We start from the raw sequence: 6000 nt of genomic DNA on the forward strand, positions 1-6000 counted from the left end.
AAGCCAGCTAGCTAGCTCAGCCAGCAGCTCTTTTCCTGATACTGAAGTCGCTTCTGCGATGCGCAGAAGAAGGCAGTTGGACTCTCTCAGAGGGGGGGCACACCAGAGCTCATGCCTCGAGCACCCAGAACTGTGTTACAGGACTCCTCTGTCTCCTTTTTGGTGGATGAAGAATCTCAGAAAGCAACACTTTTGCCAGAACACTCCAAGATCCCCCCTTTGCTCCCAGTGACTCCGTCACTGCCCGGGAAGGTATCGTTTCTACCAGAGGAGTTTGAGATATAGTTAAAAGTCATGTGGGAGAGAAAAAAGGCAATAATTGGTTTACAAGGGATGGCAAACAAGAGATACCAGAAGCTTTGGCCCTACCAATATTAAAACAACTCCGTGAAGACAGTCCTTGCACTTCCTGAGGATTGGCAGAAGCCTTCCTCATGATGTATGTTGCTGGGGGTCTTTTTAGACTGACAAAACGAGCTGTTGAAGGTTGCTCGATCTGTGCTAAAGCAAACAGCCAAGTTACAAAGTAACTTGCCAGGGGAGGGAGGCCTTGGGCTGCATGTCCCTTCCAAAGATGCCAGGTGGATTTTCCTGAGATGCCCCAAGTGACAAGGCTTAATATCTTCTGGTAATGGTATGTCAGCTAGCAAGGTGGCAAGAAGCATTTCCAACTGCTTCAGCAATGACAGGATCAGTTATTACGGCATTTTTGGAACAAATAACTCCAAGATACAGGGTTGTAGAAGCAATAGACTCAGATAGGGGAACTCATTTTGCAGGAAAGATCCTTCAAGGGGTTTTGGCTTCTTTAGGAACACAATGGAACCTCCGTAGCCCCAGGCACCCCCAGAGCTCGGCTCGGGTAGAAAAAAATGAATCGAGAAATAAACACCTTTTGAAACTGGTAATAGAAACCAAGATGCCATGGCTAGGGCTTTGGACATTGGCTTTGGCAAGAATGAGAGGCCGACCCAGAAGAGAGATTCAGTTATCCCCCTTTCAGTCGTTGTTATGAATTACCCTGATAATTCTCAACCTAGTGGGGGGGGTAGAGGTAAGTGATGTATATTTAAAACCATATGTGGCCAGGATACTGCTTCTTGTGAAACCCCTTCAACAGGAAGCTTAGCTGGCACAGACTCCACCTTTGGACTTTGCTGTTTGTAACATCCAACCAGGAGATAGAGTCCTAGTTAAGGAGTAGAAAGAAGCGCCAGTGGTGGTGAAGTGGCGTGGCCCATTCCAAGTGTTACTGATGACAGAAACAGCCGTCAAGACAGCTGAACACAGGTGGACCTGTCACACTCAGGTCAAGGTCTCTGAAGCCTCAGAGATTTGGACATTTCACCTGGAGGAGAAGGCTGGGAGGCTGTGACTGACACTCTGCAGGAGTGGGCGGGAGCAATAACCAGTGCTTCGACATCGGAGGAAGCCCCGCGGTCCTATCCTCAGACCGTCTGCTGAAATAGTCTGTATGGACGTCCCTCCTCTGTGTAGGAACCCAAGTCTCTTCTTGCTCATGCTATGAAAACAGTATCACAACGAGACAGCCACCCACTTCCAAATATTGTTCAGTCCATTTAGGAAGAGGTATCTCTGCTCGCATGTGAGTCCCTTCCCCCAACTTGCAGCTTTTCCCGCAACTGCTTTCGAGGGTCCACTCTTGAAGTTTTTGGGGTACAATTTTAAGGTTGAGCTGTTCAGAAACAAAAACAGAGGCCCTTCTCCTTCCCTGGGAGCAAAGGGTCTTCCTCATCTTCATCTTTAGGCCTATCTCTGGGAGCATCTATAGGAACTGAGGTTTCTCCTTTCCCATTTGGAGCCAAAGTCCTCATCAGGTACATCTCTCCCTGTCCAAACTTCTCATGAAATTACAGCTGTGTCAGCATCTGCCTATCTCAGCACAGGTGCTTTTGCTTACGAGTTGAACACTCCATCCCCCATATCTTCATGGAATTACAACAGGATACTCTGATATATCATAGCTTCACAACAGACTTTCAGCTTTAAGCATCTCCTCTTTCTCTTCCCTCAGGTTTTCAGCTCTTCACAGCAATAAAAGGGTTAATCTCACCTTGGCCTTGCAGCTGTCTGGCTTATCGCTGTTGGTCACCTGACCTCTGCCGGACATCGGTGCCGCATTTGCTGAAATCTTGGCCGCAGTGGAGGAAGGGGGGGGGGATTCCAAGCTGCTCTGGCTGCCCACAGCCCTGCTGGAGGGGGTCATCCGGGAGCCGTGGCCCGGCCCGGCCTGACCCGAGCAGGGGCCGGGACCACTGGTCCCCGCTCAGGTCTCATAGACACCTGTCCCAGCACCGGAAACGAGAGAGCTTGGGGAGGGGGGGGGGAGTTTGTCTGTTCTTAAGTGTGGATCACAGAGGCGGTCACAACTTTAAGTGGCTTAAAGAATTGTCCATATTCAAACTGGCCAGCTGACAGGTTCTATCAGGTCCCAGAGGAAGCTGTAAGCACCCCTTAGCAAGGACATCCCTTCCAGGACTATGCTTGCTAACCTATGACAGTAAAAAATATCAAAATGGAGGATTGTTGTTGTTCTCTAAACCTTCTTCTCCTTCTTCTACTACTCCATATTCTGCAGTAAAAGTAGTTTGGATTGATTGGATAGAAAATTCCACAGTTCCTAGTCGTGTTACTGAATAATTGGCAGGAAAGTGAAAATAATGGACGTTTTTAGTAACTATTGGTTAAAATATCTTTAAAAGGCTGTGTAAATCTTGATAATTGCTCTCACTCCTACTTTTCCTCCTTCTGTGCTGTACCTGGGTCACGCTAGTGGCTCAGTTCCTCTGATAAGACTTAATAAACAACTATCTGGAAGCATTGAAACTTAAGACATCTCGCTTTATCTTTGAAACTCCTTGCAAGGACTTTCAGCAAATTCTCTCCCATCAGGAGAGACTCGATTTATGGCATGGTAAAGTGTCAAATGGTGCCCCGTGTTCGGCCTCGTCGGAACGACACAACCCAGAACCTTTTGGACAGCACTGCGCAACCAGTAACAGAAGAAAAGAAAACCCCGGGGTTGGCTTTGAAACTCCAGGATCTCCAAACCTCAGTGCACAGGGGGGAGGAGGAGCCGTGAACTGCTGGACAGAACTCGGACTGGGATTTCATGAGCTGATAACATCTACCAAAAACAAGGTAAGCTGTCCAAAACTAGACCAAGAAACAAATCATGGGTGCAGTTCTGTCCCACGTGGAGGCAAATGTGGTCCGTAGTTTTGAAAACTTAGTTTGAAACCATCCCTTACCAGCATCTAAAAAAGAAATACGATGCTTGTTATCCTGGATAAAGAGAGAATTTTCTGATGCAGCTATTGGAGATTTATATTTACCATCTTTTTGGGAGAATGTTAATTCTATTCTATATCATTACGCCAGTCTAAGAGATGAAACGGCTCAGAAATTAATATCACCTGCTAGAGTAATTTATGAAACGCTTTTGGAGGTGGCACCTCCTGCTTCTGGTGAGGAGGAGATGTTTAAAACTCCCGCGAAAGCTGCGCTGACACCCGTAAAAGCAGCGGGAGATTTTAAAACCCTGCTCGAACCCTCCCCACCCTCAGAGATGGGCGGAGAACGCGATGTTCGTGCGAAATTCCCCGAGACTCTTAGCAAAGGCGGTTATGAGTCCCTGCAGGCACCGCAGGCTGCGGGGGGAGGGAGCGCGGCCATTCCGGAGGCGGAACGGGAATTTTGGCTGGAACCGAAGTTAAAACTTTTGCTCGGTCCGACGGATGAATATGATACGACAATTTTAGAGTTCTCTTCACGCGCGCATGCCCGGGGAGGAGACGAGGGGTCCCCGACCACCTCCCTAAAAATGGAGCCTGCCTCGGAGGGCGTGGTTTCCATCTCGCCCGATCCACCCGTCACGGCGCTAGGCAGGGACAGTTCCATACCTCCCGGGTCTGGGCTCCTCCCATCAGAAGAACCATGCGCGCAGCCAGGAGCGGTCTCGGAGCTTCCATCTAACCCTCCCGCTACCCCCACGCGGCGCAGGTTCGCAGCCGCTTCCGCGGCGGCGGCGGCGCCTGCTGCTGACGTCATCACTCCCGCCGCTGCCGACCCAGCTTTGCTTCCGCGTTCGGGAGACCTCGCTTCCACGCCTGCGCGGCACGGCAGAACCACTCCCCACCCCCCCACCCCCCCCCCCCCGGCCCTCAGGCACCGCGGTTACCCCGGCAATGCCGCTCGCGTCGCGAACCGTTCCTGGCCCCGTCCCCAGCCCTGGCCGGGGCGTCAGCCATGTCCCCGGCTCCAGCCAAGCCATGTCCCCACTGCCCGACACCAGCGCTTCTCAGAACAGCTCGGCCCCACCCCTGGTCCCAGCTCCTCGCTTCGCACGGCTGCCACGTACGGACGCCTCAGCTGGTACGCCGGCACCGCCGGTACGCACAGCACCTCCAGCCAGCTCTGCAATTCTTTCGCCTACGGCAGTGCCGTCGTACAAGCTTTCAGCAGCTACACCTCATACCACCTCTGTGTCGACACAGCCCCCGTCTGCACCGCAGCCACGGCCGAGGACACACAGCAGAAGCATGTCAGCAACTACCGTGTCATCATCGCATTTACCATCCCTCATCCCTCCGACAACGCCACTCAGAGAATTATTACAACAATCACACGATGTTGAACCACATCTCCCATACGATTTCTACGAAGCAAAAACGATTTTATCTCCAGAAGAGAGATAGGACTTTCTCAGCTGTATACTGTCACATTGGTCCATCACAACAGGGCCAAGCACGTGTTATTCATATTACAAGTGATGTCTCGCATCGAGACATTCCACTTCATGCACGTTCTTCTCAAACTTCTGAGGGACATTCAGCCGATTTTATGGGACTTTATCATTCTCAAGTTCCTATTCAGGACCTCAGTGGAGAGGATATGGTGACCAGCACAGCTTCAGAAGGCATTCCTCTATCTTCTCAAGCTTCATCTCATTTTTTTACAACGAGCACTACAACTCCAACTTCTCGTATGCCTTCTTCACAGCTTTGAATTCCACAACAACAGGAATCTGATCCCTCATTTTTCCAAGGTCGCTTTTGGCTTTCAGATGACTTTGTTCGTCATCTTTCCTTCCGACTGAGAGAATGTGCAGGAGATTATCTACCTCAAGAAGCTGCTGCGCTGAGTCCCCACCCCTCACCCATCCCGCATGGTGGCAATACGCTATCCAGATCCACTGTACCCTTTCCTCCCGTGTCCAGATCAAAGCCACCTGCAATGGCAGGTTCAGCCACTCCTCCTTTATTACCTTACAGTGCACAGCCGCGAATACAGCCCCCTATTCCTCATCCAGGAGGGGGAGAAGAAGATGGAATGCATGGATTCTTCGGTGAAGAAGAACCTGCATCCTTGCAGTCCAATCAAGCTGCAAGTACACGAGATGCTGGTATGGACATGGTTTCACCTGACAGATATGTTTCAAGAGATACGTCTGCTACAACAGACTGGTCAAGTATTAGGAAAAAAGGACTCAAAGACAGAGATTTAAATATGGCTGAAACAGATAGTATTGTAATGCCGGTTACGTATACCAGACACAATCTAAATCCTCCTGTATGGCAACCTATGGATCATCAAGTTATCAAAGATTTAATGGATGCAGTAAAGAATGATGGACTGGGAAGTCCGTACTTCAAACAACTTTTGAGAGGCACATTTAACAATTATGATTTGGTACCTTTTGACTGTAGAAGCATTGCCTCAACAATACTTACAGATGCACAACTCCTGCTATGGGATGCAAGATGGAGAAGAGCACTTTGTGAGCTGAGAGAAAAATATGCAGGAGGACCACATGCAGCTCTCACATTAGAGCTGGTGATGAACCTCATGCTAGACCTTAAGATCAGGTAGTGGTTTTGCCTCGAAATGTGCTTATAGATATCAAAGAAGCAGCACAAACAGCAATCTTACAAATTCCACCTACTGGAACCCCAGAAGGCATTTACACAGAAGTAAAGC

Source organism: Coloeus monedula (genome assembly GCF_965178545.1).
Source record: "Coloeus monedula genome assembly, chromosome: W".
Classification (NCBI taxonomy): Eukaryota; Metazoa; Chordata; class Aves; order Passeriformes; family Corvidae; genus Coloeus; species Coloeus monedula.